Below are 12,071 nucleotides of genomic sequence, written 5' to 3'. Positions count from 1 at the left end.
AATGCCAACACTGTGGAAACGTCACTAACATTGTAGCATTGTTATGAAAATGGTTCTGACTTCATAGCCTTTCTGAAAGTGACTCGGGATCCCCAGAGGTCTGTGTACCACACTTTTAGAACCACTGATCTAGATCCTCAACTGGTCCTTTTTTTTTTTGGTCTACATTTTTGGTATTTTATAGAAGCAGACTAAGTGAAAAAATTCTGGAACATGAAATTTTAATGGTTTTATAGATTACAAGTTTTAATCTAAAAGAAACAACGTGTTTACCACTGTACAAAAAGAATTTCCAGAAGTCAAAAGCACACAGTTATCAAATTTTTCTTAGAATATGAGGATGAAAAACAGAATTCAAGCTTTCTACTCTTTACTCATTCAACACGTATTTTGAAATGTTTACTGTTATAAAGTTACATGGAAATGAGAAATAGAAAATTTAGAAGTGATAAATACATATTCATACACTTTTATTGTAACTTTTTAATAAATAATTTAAAATCTACTATTTATGTGTATGTTCCATAGAGTAAATTTCATTTGTTTGTTTAAGTGAATATCTACTTTCAGTTTCTGGTAGAAGAATCCTAGTATCAAATCAATTCTGAAACCATGGCCAATGGCTACAAAGTAACCACGCCTGCAAAGTAAGTAAAAATGTTATATGAAATTTAGAATCCTTGCTATGCAAACTTCTCTTTCCTCCCTCCCTCCCCCTTTCCTCCTTTTCTTCCTTTCTTTCTCTTTCCTTCCCTTTCTTTTTTCTTGCCTCCCATTTGTTGAGAATTTTATTTTTAAAAAATTATCCACCGTGAACTACCTTCAGTCTGATAAAGGCTTTACTTTTTTTTTTCTGCCTGTTGTTTTTATTTTTGTTTTTAAGGAGACAGTCTATTTTTGCTAAAATGTATCCCTTGGAATGAATCTGAGATAATTATTACACATCACTCCTACCTTCCTTTTTAATTTTCCGTCTACGAGTACCTCTGTGAATTCCTTTCCACATGTATAAGGGTTATTCTTAGAGCTCTCCCATGTAGCAGAGCTAGCACCAACTTACTGGGCAGGTGTTCTGCTCTTGGAGTCTCACGACTGTGCAGCAGGTAAGAGCTCTAGAGTCAAGGGGCCTTAGGTTCTAATCATGTATCTAATGACCTTGCCCAAGTTACTTAACCTCAAAAACCCTGATTTCTTTATCTATAAAAAGGGACTAATATTAGTACCTCCTACCTGACGTTTAAATAAGATAATACACATACAGCATTTAGTGCAGGGACTGGCATGTGGTTAACATTTAATATGCATTATTACTACTTCTGAGGCTCAGTGTTCTCAGTATTCAGCATATTAGATGATATATCAATTAATTCCTTTCTGCATGGTTGACTTTTGTGCTAATAAAATTTCTGGAAACGATTGGCTGCTTCAAAAAGAAAAATCTATTAGTATGAGGAGGATCACAAATCCAAGTATACCATATACACAGATGTCAAAAGAAAATGAAGTCTATGTTCTCTTATTTTTTAAATTTTTTAAAAAGATTTTATTTATTTGAGAGAGAGAGAGAGAGCGTGAGCGGGGGTGGGGGTGCAGAGAAAGAGGGAGAAGCAGGCTCCCCCTGAACAGGGAGCCCTACGTGGCGCTCGATCTCAACCTGAGCCAAAGGCAGACCCTTAACCAACTGAGCCACTCAGGCACCCCACGTTCTCTCTTACTTATTTAATCTTTCTTGTAAGTACCTAATCTATACTAAGTAGGAAAGTGGAACAATTTATTCTAATCCAATAATTTTCATTTAATCCAATAGTTTAAGTCTTTAGGCAACCTGGTGTGTTTTTGGTCTAAATTTTGGTATTTTGGTTTCCTTCTTTTCAACCTGTTTTTCTCCCACATGGTGTCTGCGTGGATTGGAGAGGGGTATCCTGTGGTGAAGGGAAAGAGACAGTCCCTGAGATTTAGTTTCAAGGCTGTGTACTGTCCTCCGGTCCCTGTGGAAATGCCTCTTGTTTACCCATGACCACTCTTCCCTGTTATCCTTAGAGGCTGAGGTTGTTGTCTACTCTACAAATCAGGGTGAGCGCTAAGTAGCTTTTTGGTTATGGCCATAAGCTCTCTGTGACATCCATTCAGTCCCTGGAACACTGCCATCGCCACACTGATTCCCTAGGGACCCAAATGAGCTTCCTTTTGTGCGCCACCTTGGGGTCAGGTGGGAACATCCATCTTAGGACAATTCAATTAAGATCCTTCTACTGCCCAATCTCACTGTGCTACAATTTTTACTCTTACTACCACTCCTTCCCTCATGTGAAATAAGATGAAGTCTTCATGATTCAGGCATTCTCCGAAAACAAATATGCTTCTCCTGTCCAGAGCTTTGCTTCTGAGATAGGAGAGCAGGACCCACATGTCTCACCTACTTGGCTTGCTTTTCTTCAGCCAGGCTAGAAGGACAGGCTTTCCAACCTTCTTTACGTCATACCCTGGGTTTTGTCGTCAGAGACACCAGTCCTGGCTCTCCGTGTGCTTCAAGTGGTGCTTTGTGATTTAGACTTCTCTCTTTCTCCTGACGGTCTGCCCTTCAAGTCCACTCTCTCCCCTCAAGAGGTCTAGAAAGTCAGCTCTGAGATTCAAAGCTGATCAATCATGTCTTTGAGGCTATTTCCTCTCCTACAGCAATAACTCAGGGCTCAAATTGCTGAAGAAAAGCTGAAAAGACTTCAAAGGGGAAATTAAGAACATTGTTTTAATATTTACAAAATAATGTCCACTGTGTTACATTAATTTACCAATGTTTGTTTAACTACAAAACCCATACTTTCCCCCCTGCACCATATTTAGCAGTGGACAAACTTGTGGCCTTTCAAGGCAAGACAGAAGAAAATCAGAAATCAGAGGATTAAAGAGATTTGAAGTAGTTGGAATTTAGACACAAGGAGTGAGATTGAGATTCTCTGAGAGCGGTTGCACCAAGGGTTACTGCTGTAGAAATGGAAGTATTCCTGAGCATTTTCTGATGTTGCTTCAAAGCATAAATATCTCCATTTTAAAGGATTATTAGTAAAAGGACTACTTGCAATCCAACACATATCGGTCTTACCCAATGGTATATACAGAATAATTAGGATATAATTTAGAATGTTGCCAGGTAGAATTTCTTTAAAATTTCAACATTTGCTTTGAGACCACCTTAAATGAACTACGCTGCTGGAGTCAGTCTGTCTGGAGTTGAGCCCTAGACCGTATTCCAAGGGCACATGAGAACTTCAGTTTTCTGATCTATTAAATGAGGATTATAGCAGTCAACATTTATTGAATGTTTTTGTATGCCAGACATGCTTCTAAGCATGGGCACATTAACTTACGTAATCAGTAAATAACCTCAGGACATATTATTAGAATCTGTTTGCAGATGACAAAACTGGGTCTCTAAGAGATTAAAAGACTTGTGCACGATCATATATAGTTAGCTAGAGGTGAAGGTGGGGTTAGAGCCTGGGCAGTGTGACTCAAGATCTGAATGATAATAGCTAACACCCTTGGACATACTCTATGCCAGGCACTGATCTAAGAACGCCATATTCCCTGGGATAGGAACTACCTTTATCCATTTTACTGATTAGAAAACTGAGCACAGGGCACCTGGGTGGCTCAGTCGGTTAAGCGACTGCCTTCGGCTCAGGTCATGATCCCGGAGTCCCGGAATCGAGTCCCACATCGGGCTCCCTGCTCGGCGGGGAGTCTCCTTCTCCCTCTAACCCTTCCCCCTCTTGCGCTCTCTCTCTCTCACTCACTCTCTCTCTCTCTAATAAATAAATTAAAAAAAAATCTTTAAAAAAAAAAAAAGAAAACTGAGCACAGAGAGGTTAAGTATCTTGATCAAGCTGTCATGGCCATTAAGTATGGAGCCAGGTCCACCCAGTCTGGCTTCAGTTTGTGCTCTCAATCTCCATGCTATACTGTCCCCAATCCTAACTGAGATGTTTTATCTCTTACTCTGACAACTGTGTGCCAAAACTTTAATGTTCTGCTCACTGTTATTTCCTTGGGTATTTTATTTTATCTTTTATTTTTTATTCTTTGGGCATACGAAAATTTATTATTGTCACTTGTTCACCATCCAAACTTATGCTCTTGGGCCTTCCTTCTTGCCTTCGTATAAGGCCAAAAGAGAGACACTGGCTATTTTGACAACCTTAAGGTGAACTCCAGGAAGGTCACTGACAGCATGACCTTTGTGACCAAATCCGGTGACCAGAACTTCATCATTTTCCTCAATAAAATTCAAACAACCGTCGTTGGGTACGAAGGCTGTGCCCAAACGGGCTTTCTTGTACTGTTTATCATGCCACTTCTGATCTCATCAGGGGCTCCGGAGCTCCCTGGAAGTAGGAAGACCGCGACACTTGTCCATCCCTCCCAGCGCCACTGGCCAGAGCAAAAAAGAGAAGCAGTGCAGGAAGGAGCCACCTATTTCCTTAAATATTTTTAAAACATGGCTTCTGTTCTAAATGCATTTTGCTTCTGCTAAGGGGTTAAGAGACAGGTTTCAGAATCGGAACGTAAGTTCAAAACCAATTCTCTTGGCTCTTCGACCACTAGTAAATTGTTTAACTGCGTTAAACCTCCATTCCCTCATTTGAATGGAGATAGCAATTTCTCCCCTGTGGGACTGCCTGGTGATTGAGTTGAGCAGCGAAAGGCAAAGCCTCCAAAACAGCACTTGCCCTCTAAGGCACTCTGCTTGCGCTACGTATTTCTATCACACTATTATTATCCTAATAATTTTAAGAAAGTGTAATTTCGCCTCTTGACTTGAAGTCATAAACAGGTGGTCATTACGTTTCTAAGTCCATTTTCTTTTGTATGAGTGAATCTTGTTCTTTTTTCTTCCCATTTTCCAATAGTGTTAGTAGGCAGAAAGGGGGTTTTGTGGTGCAGCGTTAGGCTGATGCAGATACACGTTTCAGGGGGAATAATGCCTTATCGCTGTGGGTACAAGGGCAGCAGATTTGACAGAGTGACTAGGGGGAAAGGAGACTCAAGTGGAATTTTAAACCAATAAAAAGGGGAAGGGCAAGAGTAAAGAAACAGATTTCAAAACTGATGTGAATGTAAGAGCAAACAGAATCAGAACAATGAGAACTGCCTTGACTTTTGCAAGCCAACTTTTTAAATGATAAAAAGATTGAATCTTAGAGTTTGAGAGGATCTGATAAGCCCAAGGGAGTCCAGCGCCCACTGCGGGAATCTCATCCACAGCCTCTCTGCTGCACGGCCCCCCCAGCCTGTCTTGTTGAAGAGAAGGGTCTCCCGTCTTTGTGACGCATCCTGAGGCAGTTCCGGGGGCTACAAGGTACTCTGTTGGTCTGAAGGAGATGCCCTTTCACAAAACCTACCCTTCTCAGAAAGATCACATAATTGTTCTTACTTCTTGAGAGTCCTTCAAATATTCAGAGACAGTCCTTTCTTCAAATTAAACAACCTTTCTCTTAACTGATCACTCTGGGTTGCCAGTGTTTCCCTCAGAATGTAGAGCACAGAACAGACCTGATTAACAAGTACTTTTTCATGCAGATTGTTGTCAAACCAGATCTGTCCCCTACTGCCATGAAGATTTATTTTTAACCTAAAAGAAGATTTTATGAATACCTGAATGAGGATTTGAACCGAGACCCGTATGATTTCAAAGATAGGCTATTCCTAGCACCATATTATTCCACTATAACAGACATTCTATGCACAGGAAACTGATTTTTTCCAAATACCCCATGTTCCTCACCATAATTATCCACACATGATCACTTCTGCCTGTAATGCTTTTACACATTTTTGTCCTGGTAAATTTTAACTCAACTGTCTATATGCAGGACTCTACCTTTTGCTCTCTAGGCTCCCTGACACCCGACAGACGTTCTTACTTCCCCAGACCATACTACAGACCTCATACACATCTATAGAGAAGAAAGTGACCACAAGGGTCCAGGTTATTGTCATTTTTTAAGTCTGCTTGATTTACTTAAAAAAATTTAAACCCACAGAGGACTGACCATGTCAGTCATGTCTTTGAACCAAAGATATTTGAGCCAAATATTCTTGCAGAATTTGTTCATTTAAAATGGAGCTGGAACTATTTCAGGTACAGATGGCTAGTTTTCCGTAGAATTCAATTTTATTTTTTAAATAATAGAAACAACATAGGTTGCCTTTGGTGTTTGGTGCTTCTGGACATTTTTAAGCAAAAAAACATTTTCGAAGTTTTTCACTTTTTAAAAGATTAGGGAGCTCGCTTTCCATCAAGTCATATTTTATTATTTATTTTCTCACTGTAATTAATCACAGAGATGAGTATTTTACTTAATAATATTTAGCAGACATATTTACCAAGGCTAACTAACATTTCTGCTGAGAACTTCCCTGAGGATTTTCTCGTTTCTGAGTTTTGAGGACAGTAGCACTGCATGATACCTAATGACCGAGAGGATTAATTTACATTATATTTAGAAACATAACCTCCCACATGTTACTACATTCAAGTGCTAGCCAACAGTTTTAGCTTTTGCAAAGACAGCTTTATTTTCTTTACCTAACGTGCGGAAACACTACCTAGGTATCTTGTTTGGTTTGGTTTGGTTATTATGATTATTTTTTAAATCATCATTTTATTTTGAACAATGCTACCGTGATTCTGTTTTTTCCTATTTATGATAATAGCACGACCTGCCTTAACACACTGATTAAACTCTATGCTTTTCACGCTTTATTTTCTCAAGAATATAAATTGATAAAATCTGCGAAGTGCAAGGAAAACGTCTTGATGTAGTTAAACATCAGAAAATTCAATATATTTACTCAGAGCATGTATTGATGTAATGTGATGCAAGTCATGTAAAAATAGATAGTTGTAGCAGTTTACTCTTCAGCACCCATTTATTAGTCATAGGAGAGCATCCAAAAGTTCTGTTGAAGTACTTGAATTTCCTGTCCTTATTCTTAACTTTGCTTTGAAATTTGAGAAAGAACAGTCTTGCAGCTGCCGTCCAAAGCGCTACCAAGGAAGACATATGTTTAAATCAAAGAATGGTGCTAGATTCTTATTGAGAAGGACACACAGGGCCTGGTAGCCTCATGAATAGTTAATGACAACAAAGCATGGAGATCGTTGAGTGACGTTTAGACTCAGGAAATTAGAGAATCAGAGAATCGTAATGACCGAAGGGGACCTCTCTCCACATTTATTAAGATCATTTGAGGTGGTAACTCAAACGCCCTCCAGGTCGGTGACATAAACTAGCGATGCGTCAGGTGGGGACGCGAGCCCGCTGTATCACACATTCCCGTCTAAGGGAAGAGCGGTCCATTCAGGGAACGTGTGCTGCTACTCTAAGGGAATGCAGTCTTTGCTGCACATCGTGGGATTCTTCCAGAAAAGACAGAAATGTGGATTTTAACGTGAAAGTTTCTGGGCCACTTTGCACAACTGTACAAATTGTGAAAGTACAGCACACATACGCAGCAGCAAACACTATGCCTATTTGTGAACCAAACAAAATATTGCACAAGCGTTAAATTTGACCCACTGGTAGGCAGTTTGCCACTTCTGGCTTACACTGTTAGAAAGTTTTTTGTTATTATTGAAATGAGATCTGTTTTTCAGTAGCTTTGATTCCGTGGTTCTTAAGGTCATGTCGAACAAATGTAATTTTTACACACACACACACACACACGCACACACACACCAGTGTTTCAAATATTTGAAGCCAGTTATATTTCTTTTCTTAAATTTAGTGTCTGGAGAGCCGGTCAAAGAAATACATTGTTAGTCTCTTCTGAATGAATGGTAATGAACGTAGGCTGAGTCCTAGTGCTCACTTCTTCCCCATCTGAATGGTAACAGTTACTTTAATAATTCATTCTAGGGGTGCCTGGGTGGCTCAGTTGGTTAAGTGACTGCCTTCGGCTCAGGTCATGATCCTGGAGTCCCGGGATCGAGTCCCGCATCGGGCTCCCTGCTCGGCAGGGAGTCTGCTTCTCCCTCTGACCCTCCTCCCTCTCCTGCTCTCTGTCTCTCATTCTCTCTCTCTCAAATAAATAAATAAAATCTTTAAAAAAAAAAAATTTGACTTTGGGGACCTGGGTGGCTCAGTTGGTTAAGCCACTGCCTTCGGCTCAGGTCATGATCCTGGAGTCCCGGGATCGAGTCCCGCATCGGGCTCCCTGCTCAGCGGGGAGCCTGCTTCTCCCTCTGACCCTCCTCCCTCTCATGCTCTCTCTCTATCATTCTCTCTCTCTCTCAATAATAAATAAATAAAAATCTTAAAAAAAATAATTCATTCTAGAATTTTGCCTTAAATCAAAGTCAAGACAGCTGGTCTATTGCTGGGAGACTCTGTCAATCTCTGGTCTACTCAGTGAAGAGTTCTAAAGGTCTGCCACCTGTGGGCTCCTTCCTGCCAAGTCCTTGAACCCATCAGAGCATAGCTGGCAGGGTATTCGGTGAGTGGGATCCTAAAATAGTCTGTTGTGTTCGCACCTGGTGTTGAGGGAACTTGGTGGGAATTTAGCCCCTTGGTGACTTTATGAGCTTTAGACTATATCCTCTCTCACTAATTCCCTCTGTGTGTGTGGCCGGTATCTATTAGGCTGCAAGGACATGCTTAGAAACAAGTAATAAAGACTACTAAGTTTGTGGTGTGCACAGTTCTCTCTATACATTAAGTCATTAAATCCTCATAGTAACTCTATGAGGTGTTAGTCTTGCTTTTAATGACAAGGAAACTAAGCACAAGAAACTTACCCAAGACTACACAGTTAATTGGTGATAAAGCATGGATTCAGACTGACGTGTTTGGTCCCAGGATGTGTACATCTTCCTTCCTATATAGTTCAGACTAGGTCTCTGTGTCTTCAATACCAATTTAAATTCTTTCACAGACTGGAACTGGGCGGTGAAAAATACCAACTTTGATAGAGACTTTGATCTACTCGCTGCCCTGTGTCTGGCCCTCAGCCAGCCTGACCTCCCAGGAGCTTCACACCACCTCTATACCAGCCCACAGACCGTGGTAAACACTTCAGGGTGTCCATACATGGCCATGGAGGTCTTGTTGCTTGATGCTAACCTGCCTGGATGCCTCCTGTCTTCGTCTAATATTGAACTCCAGGCTCTACAGTTCCTGGGGACCCTGAGTGCAGAACTTGGGGTTTGTACTTGGTCCCCTCTATGTTTGAACCTTGATCTAACTTGACTTGAGTGTTTAATGACTCATTTTGGCCTGGCGCTGCTGAACCCCAAACTGACATAGGTTTGCATTTGGCTTCCACCACTTAATGGCTATGAGACTTTGAACAAGTGAAATATCTCTTCAAGGTTTACCCCTTAGCAAAATGGAGAAATTATTTATTGGATCAAAAGGATTAACAAGTAACATACATAAAATGGTCTAGTACAATGTATGACACAAAAGTCTTCAAAGATACTTCTTATTATGATAATTTTTATTAGGAAGTAGCAACTTAGTAACTCCCAACCAGACCTTTAAAATCTCAGATCAGCTTTTACCCTAAGCCTCAGGTGGTTGCCCACGAAAAGATGAAAACACCTGTGATCTTTGAATATTTGGCAACTCCAAGTTTAAAAAACTGGGCCCTAACATGTCCTTACCCATGAGAAAAATTGATGAGACATGAGTTTATCAGGAATGATTAATTGGAATGGTCATTTACAGTATGTATGCAATGAAAGAAACATAATTTTATTGTACATTTTTAAGCTACCATTTTATAAAGAAATTCTGAATGATTATGCTTATATTTATCTGACTTTTCTTTTTTTTTAGCTCTGTGATACAATCTATCCTCTGTTGGGGGGTTCAAATGAACTTGACTTTAAAAAAAACTCTTTTATTGGAATAATTGGAAAACATGGGAAAGTTTAAAGAAAATAAAAATTACCTATAATTGCATAAATCAGAGATAATGCAGATAACATTTTGGTGTGTATCCTTCTAGTCTTTTTTCTTTGTAATTGTAAAGTAAATAAAGATAAAATAAGAGGAAATACAGATAAGAATTTCTCAAGTTGTTAAATTGACTATGAAAAATAGATTTTATTTTATTTATTTTTTTAAAGATTTATTTATTTATTAGAGAGAGAGAGTGAACGTGTGTAAGCAGGGGGCGGGGTGGGGAGGGGCAGAGGGAGAGGGAGAGAAACTCAAACGGACTTCAGGCTGAGCATGCAGCCTGAGAGGGCTCCATCTCAGGACCCTGAGATCAGACCTGAGCCAAAACCAAGAGTTGGTCACTTTAACCTACTATGCCACCCAGGCACCTCTGAAAACAGATTTTAAATGATGGTATATGAATCCCATTTTATGAGTATATGGACATATCATATTTAATTAACAAGTTACCTGATAAAATTCCAATTTTTACTTCTATAGAATGAGTCTCTTTAAAGGATATAGCATTTCTCTCCCTTTCAGCACGTGAATCCCCTCTCTATGTTGAGGGACCCACCTACACACACACACCATAGAAGCTGAAAGATACGGCAGACATTTGATTTCCCAGCCTCCTTTGCAGCTAGCGCATGGGCTGTCCTAGACCTTGAATAGAAGGATGGCAGCTGAAGAAGACGGGGTATGCAGAATTTATGTGCTGAGAAGGGTGGCAGCTAGTTCCCCTTGTGGACGGTGGCGGTGGGGCCAGCAGCAGCCTTGGGGATGTCACTGAATTAGAAAATAGGAATATTTCAAGTCTCTTTATCCTTATTTAAATATGCCCTCTGAAAGGCTAATTTAGCTTGCATTCCTGCAGCCATGAGCATATCCAATCAAAGTCCTTTACTTCTAAAACGTGTTTCCATGTGACACATTATCGCAAAAGCTACTGTTAAATAGGGGAGAGAGGTCATATAATGTGGAATTTGGTTCAGTCATGAGCAATTTCACCACAGTGTCCAACAAGTAACAAAAACTGAGTGCAAGTTCCAGGAACAGAGTGAGAGGCAGCAAACCCCGGAATACAGGGCTGTGTACGGGGTGCATTCACCTCCTGGGCTTCCTCGGGCGTCAATCGGGCCACATACTCTGTCTTCGAAGTGCATATGACATGGTTCTCCCACATTATTTTATGGATTTGGTCCTCATCTCCATGACTGGACAATCTAATCCTCCCTCACACACCCTTTCGTTAAGCTAGCTTTCACTTTTTTCAATGGCAGAATCCTGTATTTACTGTAGTGCGTGTTGTTGTTTTTTACTTGTGTAGCTTTTCGTGTATTTGTTTAATTAGAATTGTTATTGTTTTTTGTTAGTGATGTGGTTCCATTACACGGTTTTGCATGCCCTTCTCTGATCCTCTTTTTTTTTTTTGTCCTGTGAACTCTGTTATTTTTGGAGTACGGCTCAGCAGGAAAGGTTTCTTAAAAACGCTACATCGGGCTCCAGCAGAAGCATGGGAAATGCCCTCACTTGCCCAGTCACATCAAATCCCAGAGAGACTTGTTAAACACAGATTTCAGAACCCACTCAGATCTGATCAGGAACCTCCAGGGGATGGCTCTGGCAATCCGTTAACATGCGACCTAGATGATCTTTACCTTATACAAGGTAAGGAGACTGCCATTCTGTGGCCAGCAATAGTCAAGAGTGTTTTGTGTGTTGTTCCCCCCCTCCACATTAACATGGTATTGCCCTTAATTAAAGGCTCTCTGTTAAAAATAATTAGCTACAACTCTACCACCTTTATGACTTAAATCGTCTAGGTGTCTAGTGTTTCCTAGGCGGTCGGTTTTATTTCCAGTAGTTCTTTTTTTTTTTTTAAGATTTTATTTATTTATTTGAGAGAGAGAGAGAGACAGAGATAGCGACAGAGAGCTCTAGCGCAGAGGAGAGAGAGAGAAGCAGGCTCCCCACTCAATCCCAGGATGCTGAGATCATGACCTGAGCTGATGGTAGATGCTTCACCGACTGAGCCACCCAGGTGTCCCTGTAGTAGTTCTTTTAAGGCAAGTCTTCTCAGACTTCATTTCATCCATTCACACCAATGATGAAACCCAAGCAGCC

The 12,071-nt window shown here is 40.4% G+C and overlaps 1 pseudogene; it reads right to left on the bottom strand.

The window, feature by feature from the left end:
- Positions 1-4,126: 4,126 nt before the first annotated feature.
- LOC115941549 (small ribosomal subunit protein uS12 pseudogene) lies at positions 4,127-4,414 on the bottom strand (annotated as a pseudogene).
- Between the last annotated feature and the right edge of the window lie 7,657 nt (positions 4,415-12,071).

Source organism: Leptonychotes weddellii, chromosome 2 (genome assembly GCF_054177405.1).
Source record: "Leptonychotes weddellii isolate Sample4059 chromosome 2, ASM5417740v2, whole genome shotgun sequence".
NCBI classification, from domain to species: Eukaryota; Metazoa; Chordata; class Mammalia; order Carnivora; family Phocidae; genus Leptonychotes; species Leptonychotes weddellii.
Note: the sequence above shows the minus strand (reverse complement) of the source record. Positions and strands in the feature narration are given on the sequence as shown.